This window comes from Bubalus kerabau, chromosome 17, assembly GCF_029407905.1.
Source record: "Bubalus kerabau isolate K-KA32 ecotype Philippines breed swamp buffalo chromosome 17, PCC_UOA_SB_1v2, whole genome shotgun sequence".
NCBI classification, from domain to species: Eukaryota; Metazoa; Chordata; class Mammalia; order Artiodactyla; family Bovidae; genus Bubalus; species Bubalus kerabau.
The window spans coordinates 4,108,880-4,121,792 of record NC_073640.1 but is presented as its reverse complement, the minus strand read 5'-3'; the positions used below and the strand labels follow the sequence as shown (position 1 = coordinate 4,121,792).

Genomic DNA, 12,913 nt, shown 5'->3' with positions numbered 1-12,913 from the left:
GTTCACTAATTATCTCACTTTCTTGGACCTCAGAGATTGAGTCTGGGTCCTGTATCACCAGAGACCACTGATTGACAAGGACTCTAGGAAACTTAATCATAAAGGCTTCTGCTTTGTACTCAGAAAGAGTTTAGACTCCTGGATTGACACAAGCGTCCTTTGGTTCTCAGGCCCCGTGCTCACCACTCCCCTCCTCATCACCAAGCTTCATACTTGGACTTCTTCAGTAGAGAAGAAACATGACCTAGTTGAAGATTAGAAAATAAAATAATAATCTGAGTGAGAAAACAAAAATCTATAACGAGGGTAAAGTATGGGAAGCCAGCAGCTCCACATTCTGTCACATTTTGGGCTTTTTGTAGGCAAGGACAGTGGGCAAAGTGGCAATCATGGTAAGTAAGAGGAGTCTCTATTCTTTTATTGTGTTATCACAGCTCAGGTAGTTTAGTTTTGTAGCACTTCTCATACTGTGAAGTTAATACGTTGTTAACTTGCTCTTTCTTCCACTAGTTACTTAACTCGCTGAAGGGCAGGCACGATGACAGTGGGCAAAGTGGCAATCATGGTAAGTAAGAGGAGTCTCTATTCTTTTATTGTGTTATCACAGCTCAGGTAGTTTAGTTTTGTAGCACTTCTCATACTGTGAAGTTAATACTTTGTTAACTTGCTCTTTCTTCCACTAGTTACTTAACTCGCTGAAGGGCAGGCACGATGTCATATTTATCTGGGTATAAACTGGGTTTTCCCAATCCTTACCTGCTTGCATGTACAATGGAACAACATACTCCACTGCACATATTTGGCTCTGCTTCTAACTCAGAACTCTATTCCTCTGTGAAATGTCACTCAGGATTTCTAGGACATTCAAGGGGGTGGCTTAGCTCCCCAGATGGAGCTAAGTGGTAAAGAACCCACCTGCCAATGCAAGAGACTTAAGAGATGCAGGTTCAACCACTGGACCAGGAAGATCCCCTGGAGGAGGAAATGGCAACCCACTCTAGTATCTTGCCTGGAGAATCCATGGATAGGGAAGCCTGGTGGGCTACAGTCCATAGGGTTACGAAGAGTTGGACACGGCTGAAGCAACTTAACACAAATGTGTGCACAAGGGGGTGGCTCACCTTTGTTGAGGAGGAGGGAAATTTCCTCTACCCTTCTAGGTTCTTCTGTTGAGTCAGAATTAAATTGGCATGTGATAGATTAACAGGAGAAAACAACAAAATTTAATAACATGTGTACATGGAAGAGACCTAGGAAAACTGAGTAACTCTCTAAAATGGCAAAAACCTTTACCTTAACTCTCATCTTTGTTGCTGTTCAGTCACTCAGACTTTTTTGCCTTTTCCTATTGTTCACGGGGTTCTCAAGGCAAGAATACGGAAGTGGTTTGCCATTCCCTTCTCCAGCGGACCATGCTTTATTGTAACTCTCCACCACGACCTGCCATCGTGGGTGGCCCTACATGGCATAGCTCATAGTTTCACTGAATTAGACAAAGCTGTGATCCATGTGATCAGTTTGCTTAGTCTTCTGTGATTGTTGTTTTCATTCTCTCTGCCCTCTGATGGATAAGGATAAGAGACTTACAGAAACTTCCTTTTAGGAGAGACTGATTGTGGGGGAAACTGGGTCTTGTTCTGATGTGCAGGGCCATAATCAGTAAATATTAATCCAATTTTCTATTGATGGACAGGGCTCTGTGCCTTCTTTGTTGTTTGGCTTGAGGCGAAACTATGGTAGGGATAATGAAGGTAATGGCAACCTCCTTCAAAAGGATTTGTGCATACACTGTTGTATTCAGTGCCCCTGACCCCGCAGCAGGCCACCGTCGACCCACGACTCCTCCAGAGGCTCCTGGACACTCACAGGCAAGTCTGGCTCAACCCAAGAAAAAGAAATGCAAAAAGGCAAAATGGTTGTCTGAGGAGGCCTTACAAATAGCTGAGAAAAGAAGAGAAGTGAAAGGCAAAGGAAAAAAGGAAAGATACACCCATCTGATGTATAGTTCCAAAGAATAGCAAGAAGAGATAAGAAAGCCTTCTTCAGTGATCAGTGCAAAGAAATGGAGGGGAAAAAAAAAAAAAAAAAAAAAGAAATGGAGGAAACAACAGAATGGGAAAGACTAAAGTTTTCTTCAAGAAAATTAGAATTACTAAGGGAACATGTCATGCAAAGATGGGAACATGTCATGCAAAGATGGGCACAATAAAGGAAAAAAATGGTATGGACATAACAGAAGCAGAGATATTAAGAAGAGGCACAAGAAAACACAGAAGAACTATACAATAAAGATCTTCATGACCCAGATAACCACGATGGTGTGATCACTCACCTACAGCCAGACATCCTGGAATGCAAAGTCAAGTGGGCCTTAAGAAGCATCACTATGAACAAAGTCAGTGGAGGTGATGGAATTCCAGTTGAGCTATTTCAAATCCTAAAAGATGATGCTTTAAAAGTGCTGCACTCAATATGTTAGCAAATTTGGAAAGCTCAGCAGTGGCCACAGGACTGGAAAAGGTCAGTTTTCATTCTAATCCCCAAAAAAGGCAATGCCAAAGAATGTTCAAACTACCACACAATTGCACTCATTACACAGTCTAGCAAAGTGATGCTCAAAATTCTCCAAGCCAGGCTTCAACAGTAGGTGAACTGAGGGCTTCCAGATGTTCAAGCTGGATTTAGAAAAGGCAGAGGAACCAGAGATCAAGTTGCCAACATCTGCTGGATCATAGAAAAAGCAAGAGAGTTCCAGAAAAACATCTATTTCTGCTTTATTGACTATGCCAAAGCCTTTGACTGTGTGGATCACAATAAATGTGGAAAATTCTTAGAGATGGGAATACCAGACCACTTTACATGCCTCCTGAGAAATCTGTATACAGGTCAAGAAGCAACAATTAGAATTGGACATAACAGTCTGGTTCCAAATAGGAAAAGGAGTACGTCAAGGCTTTATATTGTCACCCTGCTTATTTAACTTCTATGCAGAGTACATCATGCAAAATGTCAGGCTGGGTGAAGCATAAGCTGGAACAAGACTGTTGGGAGAAATACCAATAACCTCAGATATGCAGATGACACCACTCTTATGGCAGAAAGCGAAGAGGAACTGAGGAGCCTCTTGATGAAAGTGAAAGAGGCGAATTAAGAAGCTGGCTTAAAATTCAACATTGAAAAAAACTAAGATCATGGCATCTGGCCCCATAACTTCACAGCAAATAGATGGGGAAACAATGGAAACAGTGAGAGACTTTATTTTCTTGGGCTCCAAAATCACTGCAGATGGTGACTGCAGCCATGAAATTAAAATTTCTCCTTGGAAGAAAAGCTATGACCAACCTAGACAGCATATTAAAAAGCAGAGACATCACATTGCCAACAAATGTCCATCTAGTCAAGGCTATGGTTTCTCCAGTAGTCATGTATGGATGTGAGAGTTGGACCATAAAGAAGGCTGAGTGCTGAAGAATTGATGCTTTTGAACTGGAGAAGACTTTTTAGAGTCTCTTGGACAGAAAAGAGATCAAACCAGTCAATCATAAAGGAAATCAGTCCTGAATATTCATTGGAAGGATTGATGCTGAAGCTGAAGCTTCAATACTCTGGCCACTGGATGCAAAGCGCTGACTCATTAGAAAAGACCCTGATGGTGGGAAAGATTGAAGGCAGGAGGAGAAGGGGATGAGAGAGGATGAGATGGTGGATGGCATCACCTACTCGATGGACATGAGTTTGAGTAAGCTCTGGGAGTTGGGGATGGATGGGGACGTCTGGCGTGCTGCAATCTATGGGTTGCAAACAGTCAGACAGGACTGAGCAACTGAACTGAACTGAACTGAGTCACTCTGACTAGACAGATCTTTGTTGGCAAAGTAATGTCTCTGCTTTTTAATATGCTATCTAGGTTGGCCATAGCTTTTCTTCCAAGGAGAAAGCATCTTTTAATTTCATGGCTGCAGTCACCATCTGCAGTGATTTTGGAGCCCAAGAAAATAAAGTCTCTCACTGTTTCCATTATTTCCCCATCTATTTGCCATGAAGTGATGGGGCCAAATGCCATAATCTTAGTTTTTTCAATGTTGAGATTTAAGCCAGCTTTTTCATTCCCCTCTTTCACTCTCATCAAGAGGCTCCTCAGTTCATCTTCACTTTCTGCGTAAGGGTGGTGTCATCTGCATATCTGAGATTATTGATATTTCTGCTGGCAAATTTGATTTCAGCTTGTGCTTCATCCTGCCTGGCATTTTGTATGATAGACTCTGAAGATAAGTTAAATAAGCAAGATGACAATAAATAGCCTTAATGTACTTCTTTCCTAATTTGGAACCAGTCTTTTGTTCCATGTCTGTTCTGTTACTTCTTGACTGATACAGGTTTCCTAGGAGGCAGGTAAAGTGGTCTGGTAGTCCCATCTCTTGAAGAATTTTCCACAGTTTGTTGTGATCTACACAAAGGCTTTGACATAGTCAATGAAGCCAAAATAGATGTTTTTTTTTTTTTTTTCTGGAATTCTCTTGCTTTTTATATGATCCAACGAATGTTGGCAATTTGTTCTCTGTTTCCTCTGCCCTTTCTACATCCAGCTTGAACATCTGGGAATTCTTGGTTCACATACTGTTGAAGCCTGGCTTGGAAAATTTTGAGCATTACTCTGCTAGCATGTGAAATGAGGGCAATTGTGTGGTGGTTTGAACATTCTTTGGCATTGCCCTTCTTTGGGCTTAGAATGAAAACTGACCTTTTCCAGTCCTGTGGCCACTGCTGAGTTTTCCAAATTTGCTGGCATATTGAGTGAAGCACTTTCACAGCATCATCTTTTAGGAATTGAAATAGCTCAGCTGGAATACCACCACCTCCACTAGCTTTGTTTGTAGTGATGCTTCCTAAGGTTCACTTGACTTTGCACTCCAAGATATCTGGCTCTAGATGAGTGATCTCACCATTGTGGTTATCTGGGTCTTTATGAAGATCTTTTTTGTATAGTTCTTCTGTGTTTTCTTGCCACTTGTTCTTAATGTCTTCTACTTCTGTTAGGTCTTTACTCTTCTTCTCCTTTATTGTGTGCCCATCTTTTTATGAAATGTTCCCTTGGTGTCTCTAATTTTCTTGAAGTGAAGTCTAGTCTTTCCCATTCTATTGTTTTCCTCCATTTCGTTGCATTGTTCACTTAGGAAGGCTTTCTTATCTCTCCTTGCTATTCTTTGGAACTCTGCATTTAGATGGGTGTATCTTTCCTTTTCCCCTTTGCCTTTCAGTTCTCTTCTTTTTTCAGCTATTTGTAAGGCTTCCCCAGACAACCATTTTGCCTTCTGAATTTCTTTTTCTTGGGGATGATTTTGACCACCACCTGCTGTGAAATATTACTTTCCATATTTCTTCAGGCACTGTGTCTTCCAGGTCTAATCCCTTGAATCTATTTGTCACTTCCACTGTATAATCATAAGGGATTTGATTTCGGTCATACCTGAATGGCCTAGTGGTTTTCCCTAGTTTCTTCAGTATCATCTTTAGTTAAAGACAAAAAAAGCATGTTGGGAGTAGGGGTTTGGGACCTCAAAGGGGAAGAGGGTAGTGGACATGGAGATGGAAAAGCAAATGTTTGCTGGGCAAGGCAGAGACAATGGGACACAGAGTAGCTTCATCTTTAAGAGTTTCTCCCACCACGCCTAGGCCATATTCTTTCCAGATATCTCTGATGATAGCTATATTCCTCAAACAGGCTCACTATCTAAATTTTTCAGGTAGTTAGGGATATGGCCAAAATGTCTTCCTGAAACTTGACAGTTTTCAGCTAGAAATAGTCTGCATAGTATGAAACATCTGGGGATGGCAAGTTCTGCTCCTTGAATCCTTGCTCACAAATGAAAATGTTCAGCTATTTGTCATTTGATTCCATTTATACTCCAGGCTCCTTCAGCTGGATCCACAGTACCTACCAGACCTGGTATGATTGCCATGTTTGGTCAGTGAGGCCCCAGAAAACTTTGTCTATCTGGCACCTAGACTCGACTACTGATGGCTCCAGCTAGAACAGTTAAGGTTCACAACCATTTCGGCACCACCCCGTCTCCTGACCATGATGACAACAACCAGAGCCCCAGAGTACTCTTTTAGCAATGGGTCAGTTAAAAGACCCAGGACTGCACACCAGGCACTATATTGGAAAGTTCCAGTACTGGAGATGCAAGGCACAATCTTGGACCTCAGGGAACACATAATGCAACTACATTATGATGGGTAAAGTGGTAACATAGAGCCAGGATGTTGAGTCCAGATTTCTTTCTAGGAAAAGCATTAATAACATTTACACTGAAACCCAAAGATAAGGAGGGTTTAGGTAAGAAAGGGTGGCTCAGCTGGTAAAGAATTGCCTGTAATGCAGGAGACCCAGGTTTGATCTCTGGGTTGGGAAGATGCCCTGGAGAAAGGAATGGCTACCGGCTCCAATATTCTTGCCTGGAGAATTTCATGGACAGAACTTGGTGGGCTACAGAACATGGGTTTGCCAAGAGTTGGACATGACTGCATGACTAACATACTAAGGTAAGAAAAATCAGAACCTAGAAGAAAGAAGAAAAGAAGATGGAGTGGCAATGGCATTTAGAAACACAGATGGAAAAGGGCAAACCAATCCTCATGTGGGTTTGTGGTCTAAAATCAGGTCATCCAAATAGGCCAAAAAATCATTTAGCCAAGAATTTAGCTTAAGTTGGTTCTGGCTGGTAGATTCCTCTAGACCTATGGCAGAAGCAAATTCAAATCCTCCTTGATCTTGTTTTCAAACTAGGTATCATATAATTTCTACTGATAAAGTTCTAGGAAAAGAGCTTATAATAAAAATAACACACCTACACTCACACATATGGAAATGAGGCATAATGAATGTGAACCAGCAAGAAGATCAGTATCTGACCTGAAAATTTTCAAATACTGAAATTATTAAACACCCAACAAAAAACAAGTATGTTTAACACACTTCAAGAAATAGAAAAGATTACAGTGCAAATGAAGAGTAAAAGACTATAAAATAAGATGGATTATATTAACAAAAAATTCTGGATATCAAACTACAATGGTCAGCATAAAAATGCATAATGAATAGGTTTAACAGTAGGTTAGGCACAGTTAAAGGAGAGAAATAGTGAACTCCAAATAGATCTGCAAAATTTACCTAGAATATGACACAGAATCAAAGAAATGGAAAATCTGATAGAGGTAAGATAAGTTAAGAAATCACATCAAGTGAGAAGTTGCAAAAGAGAAGAGGGGGGTGGGGCAGAAGCAATACTTGAATAGGTAATGGTTGAGAATTTTCCAAAAGAGGTAAAAGCAATCATTCTACAGCTTTGTGAATTCTTACAAAAATAATATTAATTCAGAACCTACATCCTACACATCATAGAGAAACACAAAAGGCAAAGAGAGGGTTTTAAACAGATCCAGGTTAAGAAAAGAATACACCTCAAAGGAATGGCAAATAAACTGATTACAGACTTCGCATAGAAACAATGGAAGTTTGAAAACAGTGGGGAAGTATTTCCCTGCACTGGGACAAAAACTTGTTGACTTGAAATTGTGTGCCCTTCAAAGATATCTTTCCAGAATGAAAAGAAAATGTAGATGTTTTCAAACAAGAGCTGAGCATGTTTCTCCACAACACACTCTAATTTTGCGGATTCTAAAGGGTGCACTTCAGACTGACGGACTGTGATCACAAATGGAAGGGCAGCATGAAGGGAAAAATCATGACCAGAAGATGGTATAAATATGTAGGTGAGTTTAACAGTTTCTGGTGGCATAAAACAATGATTAGAATATGTCACAAGGTTTAAAAAAGAGGTAACATTCATGCCAGCAATAGCATAGAAATAAGGAGAACAGGAAGTCAACATCTCAGAAAGAATGTTTGTCTGAGAGGAAGTTATAGAGTAACCCATGTGATATTACATCTTTTAATTAAGCTTTAAGAGTTTGCCAAGTAATACGGTGCATTGCGGATGGTTACATACCCCATATAGTACAAGTACAAAGCACTCATGAATAGCATGTGTCCATGTTCAGACGCTAAGTCATGCCCAACTCTTTGTGACCCCATGGACTGTAGCAGGCTTCTCTGGCCATGGAATTTCCCAGGCAAGAATACTGGAGTGGGTTGTCATTTCCTTCTCCAGGGGATCTCCCCCACCCAGGGATGGAACCTGCTGTCTCCTTCATCTCCTGCATTCGCAGGCAGATTGTTAACCACTGAGTCACCTGGGAAGCCCCTATGAATTTGAGTTACACACCAATTTAATGGTTGTAGTTAGCTATTAGGAGATATCAGAGAGGAGGACAGAAGACATTTCAGTTGTCACTATAATTTTTTTATTCTGGAAATACAAATATATCTGAAACAAATATAGACAAGTTTAAGATGTGTCCAATCTAGGTAGTAGGTATACAGATATTCTTGTACATTAGAAATATTGTAATAAGCAGATTATTTTGAAGTCAACATGACTGAAAAGGAAAGTTTACAGGGTATTAATTGGAGGTTATGGTGGCTAGAAGGAGTCCCTGTTCTTCTTTTAAAGTAAATCTGGAAGAGAATTCAGCTTGTTGCCGTGCCACCAGGACAGAGCCAGCGAAGAGAACAGCTGATCGGCCTGGGCCCCAGGATTCAGCCTGCGCAGGAGAAGGAGTCCTCCTCTCCTGCTGGGATGTGTGTGGGAGGAAACCAGGCGCATTTCTGAGTTTTGCACAAGAGAGTTGAAGGTATTCCTATCTGATTGCTTAGGTCAACTCTGCATGAATTCGTCTGCTGAGACGGGGAGAGCAGATGTTTGAGGAGCCTGAACAGAGCCTTGAATACTGATGGAAAGGTGCCACAGCTGTGTTTTGGCAAAGTGGGAGGGAACACCCGCCATCAGTTTGTGGAATGTGCTTTCTGTATACCAAAGCCATGTCTCTCCTTTTCTCACCCCGTTAAAAGGGTTTCAGTGAATTCTTCCGGCGGTTCCACAGCATTTAGGTTTGAACCTGAGAGGCCAGGTGGGGAGACAGTCTGCTCTAATCCACCTGTGTCAGTACGTCACCCTTTTCCCTCAACTCAGGGCACAATCTGTGCTTCTTAGACTTACCTGGAGATCTTGTTAAAACACAGACTCCAAGTCAGTGAGTCAGGAATGGGACCTGACCTGCATTAAGTTTGCAAGTGATGCTGCTGCTGCTGATTGATAGACCACACTTTGAGCAGAAAACTAGCCTGGCTCTGGCTCATTTGGGTAAGTGCTTCCCCCCCGCCCCCTGCTCCACCGGCTTTCACTCTCACTCTTGTTATGACTTTCAGTACTCTTTTGGGAGGCTCTTTGGTTCTCCATCCAAATAGAGTTGTTTTGCTTGTTTGCCACATGTGCCCATCTCTATCAGAACCCCAGTCTAACTGGAACTTCGTCTCAAACCTGGTCCTTGGCTCCTGTTGGCTTTCAGCACCCAGACCTGGTTTTGGGTCAAAGCAGAGGCTCAAGACAAGGGAGGTTCACTTCTAGGAGGAAAAAGCCAGCATGGCACTCAGCTTCAGGCAAATCTCATGTCTTCCCTCTCTCCTTTGGACAGCAGAGCACCTCTCTACATTACTGCAGTCAGAGGATGAGGGCACAGGACCCCCCACTTAGTTATCTCATTAACAGAAAAAAGTCAGCAATCAGTAGTACTGAATACCATTCTGCTCACAAAACATTAAGCAACTCCGGGTCTGGTAATACTTGGTTGTCTCTTACATAATTGAATTGGTTTGTGTTCAGGGCATCATGGAACTCATGCACTACCACCCCTGAGATTGTCTGATTAGTTTTCCCACATGCAAGTCACAAGTAAAAGCTATAGTTCCTATATCTTCCCGTATCTGTGCAACTTGGTATTTTCAGATTTTAGTTTCATTCAGTTGTATGATAATAACAGGGTTCTTTGATGTTAGCTTTAGAAACTTGTATTCTTTGACAGGAATCCTTGGGAAGAAAACACCAAAGTTACCAGTATCCACAGGCCAGGCCAATGAGCTTCTAGAACAGGGCTTCTCAGTCTTGGCAATAATGACATTTGGGATGGAATAATTCTTTTTGTGGGAGTCTGTGTATTATAGGATGGTTAACAGCATCTCTGTAGCACCCTCCTAGTTGTGGTGGTCAAAATGTCTCCAGACATTGCCAGATGTCCCCTGAGTGAGAACTGCTCTTCTGTAAAATCATCTAAAACAGAAAGACAGAAATTATGTGAATTTGATGTTGGACGATTCATTAATTTAGACTGATTGTAGGGAGGCCCCATCCATAACATAAAATACATTATTGCCAGTGCTATTGGTTAATGCATTAACCAATGAAGCCTGAATGCTGGCGATTCTCAGGTTTCTGCCTTGGATCTTTTTATTTCCTTGATTGCTCTCTGAGTACCTCATTTACTTCCAAGGTTTCAGTGATTCTCAGTGGGCTGAATAATCAACTTTTCCATATCAACCTAACCTTTCTGCTGAGCTCTGGACAAATAAATTCAATTTCTTATGGCATCTGGACTTTCTCTGGATACCTCAAACATAATTTTCTCCTGATTGACTCATTGCATTAGCCAGGAGGATATTTTGACACTAAAATTTTGATTATATCGTTCCTCTTGAAACTTTTTGTTGGCATTCCATCACTTTCACGGAAAGTCTAGCCTATTTAACACAATGAACAAGGCCCTTCATAATCTGTCTGTCTGTCCTTCATTCTGACCAACCCATCCTCTATTTTCCTTGGTACCTTGCTCCAGCGACACCCATATTCTCTCTCAATCCCAAGCATTTCATATACTTTTCCCTCCTTCTGGCTCAGGCTTGCTGGTTCTCCTAATTCTAGTTTGAATATTACCTCCTCCTGAAGCATTCTCAGAGGCCCCAGGATTGGTTGAGTCTTATAGCTTGACTATATAATCCTGTGCTTCCTCCTTTGTAATGTAAAGTTTTGCCAGGAGGGTTGATTTTTACTGAGAAAGACACATTTCAGGGGAAATGTGAAAAAGTACAGGGGAAAAGTACATTTCATGTACTTCCTTCCATAGAGAGCTGGAGAGGATTGGTGCATGGAATTCAGTTTCCCCAGCTGAGGGCCTTTTGGGCACTCATTGTAAATGATATGTTGTAGAGACTCTGAATTGTTAACTTTCTCTGAAGACTGTTAGGTTTTGTTCTGTCAGGCAGTTCAATTACTGGCAGACCCACTTGAGTTATTGGAGGCTTGGTCTTAGGTTTTGTTAGGGCACGTCTGTTGTTTTGCCTCTAGACCAAGCACACACCCTTAACCCTGGGAAGACTCTTAACTCCTAAGGTGTAGTCCTTCTAGGGTTTCAGTGGAATTGCTGAGGTTTTTACTGACCCCTTCTAACTTTCTGGGATACAAACTCTATCTCCCATGCACTGAATAGGAGCTGATATATCAGGTCGGTCTTTTAGCTTTCCAGCTGCTCTTTTCTTCTTGTGCTTCCTGGAGTTATTATTTATATACAGTTTAGAGATAAGCCAAGAATCAGAGGGGACTTTATATATAACCTCCTCTATATCGAGGGCTTCCCAGGTGGCACTAGTGGTAAAGAAAGTGCCTGCCAGTGCAGGAGACTTCAGAAATAGAGGCTCAGTCCTTGGGTCAGGAAGATCCCCTGGAGGAGGGCATGGCAATCCACTCCAGTATTCTTGCCTGGAGAACCCCATGGACAGAGGAGTCTGGTGGGCTACAGTCCATAGAGTCGCAAAGAGCTGGACATGACTGAAGCGACTTAGCAGCAGCAGCCTCTCTATTGAGAAGCATTTGTAGATAGAACTGGGGACTCACCTTCTCTGTAGTTTCTTCTTTTAAAGGACTTCCGCCTTCAATTTCCAGCCACTCTGGCAGTTTCAAACTCCTTCTTTGACATATTAAGTCAATATGACCACAGCTTTCAGCTTGTACCTCCCTGGCAAAGTGATATGACTACGGCTCTCATTCTCTGTGTGCTGTTATTTCAAAGAAGAAGTCCCATCCAGCTCCTGCCTGCCTGGCTGCTTCCCAGTTCCCTCAAGCAGCCATACTTCATAATTTTTCCAGAGTTTACAATTGCTATATGTGAGAATATTCTACTATTTCTGGAACTGAAAATCTTAACAAATATTATTGAAAAGAGAAGAAAGAATAAATAAATGTGTCGATTTTTGTGTTGACATCAAGGATGACGTAGGGAACTTATGATTTATGGCATAAAAACAATGCATGTAAAATATCTGAGGTTAGTTGGAAATACTTTGGTCTCAATTATTTCAGCTATCACTTTGTGATTTTTATCCTTTCTGAAAAATGCTGGGCAGAGGATGACTCAAACAGAGTCTGGTTCTTTCATCACTTAAGACAATAAATTAAGTTTTTTTGTTGGGGGATGGGGAGATGGTGAACCAGCAGATTACATTTCTAGGTACCTGATATAACAGAAAAATTCTATAGAAGAGTCATTGACGTGTTCTGTTTTCAGTTTTTCTCTTGTCCCATAACTATACTAAGACTGCTAATGACTCATATGATGATGACTAAATTGTCAATGATCAATGTTCATCTCACTTGTCCTGTTTGCAATATTGGACCAGTTAGACCTAATTGATATCTACAGGTTATTTCACCCCAAAACATGAATTTCACCTTTTTCTCAAGTGCATATGGAACATTCTCCAGGATGGATCACATACTGGGCCACAAATCTAACCTTGCTAAATTTTTAAAAATTGAAATCATTTCAAGCATCTTCTCTGATCACAGTGCTGTAAGATCAAACATCAACTACAGGAAGAAAACTATAAAAAACACAAACATATGGAGGCTGAACAACACACTTCTGAATAACCAACAGATCACTGAAGAAATCAAAAAGGAAA

The 12,913-nt window shown here is 41.3% G+C and overlaps 2 long non-coding RNA genes across 2 annotated transcripts in view; one reads left to right on the top strand and one right to left on the bottom strand.

The window, feature by feature from the left end:
* Window positions 1-12,913, top strand: part of LOC129630784 (uncharacterized) — a 62,977-nt gene that overhangs the window by 41,358 nt on the left and 8,706 nt on the right. The window contains exons 3-4 of the long non-coding RNA XR_008703750.1: window positions 511-565; window positions 8,577-9,266. This is a non-coding gene — a long non-coding RNA (uncharacterized LOC129630784). The remainder of the gene's footprint in view (window positions 1-510; window positions 566-8,576; window positions 9,267-12,913) is intronic.
* On the bottom strand, window positions 8,578-10,908 carry LOC129630785 (uncharacterized). Its single transcript, XR_008703751.1, has 3 exons — window positions 10,782-10,908; window positions 9,123-10,229; window positions 8,578-8,694 (listed from the first exon to the last, which is right to left on the bottom strand). It is a non-coding gene; the product is annotated as an uncharacterized LOC129630785 (long non-coding RNA).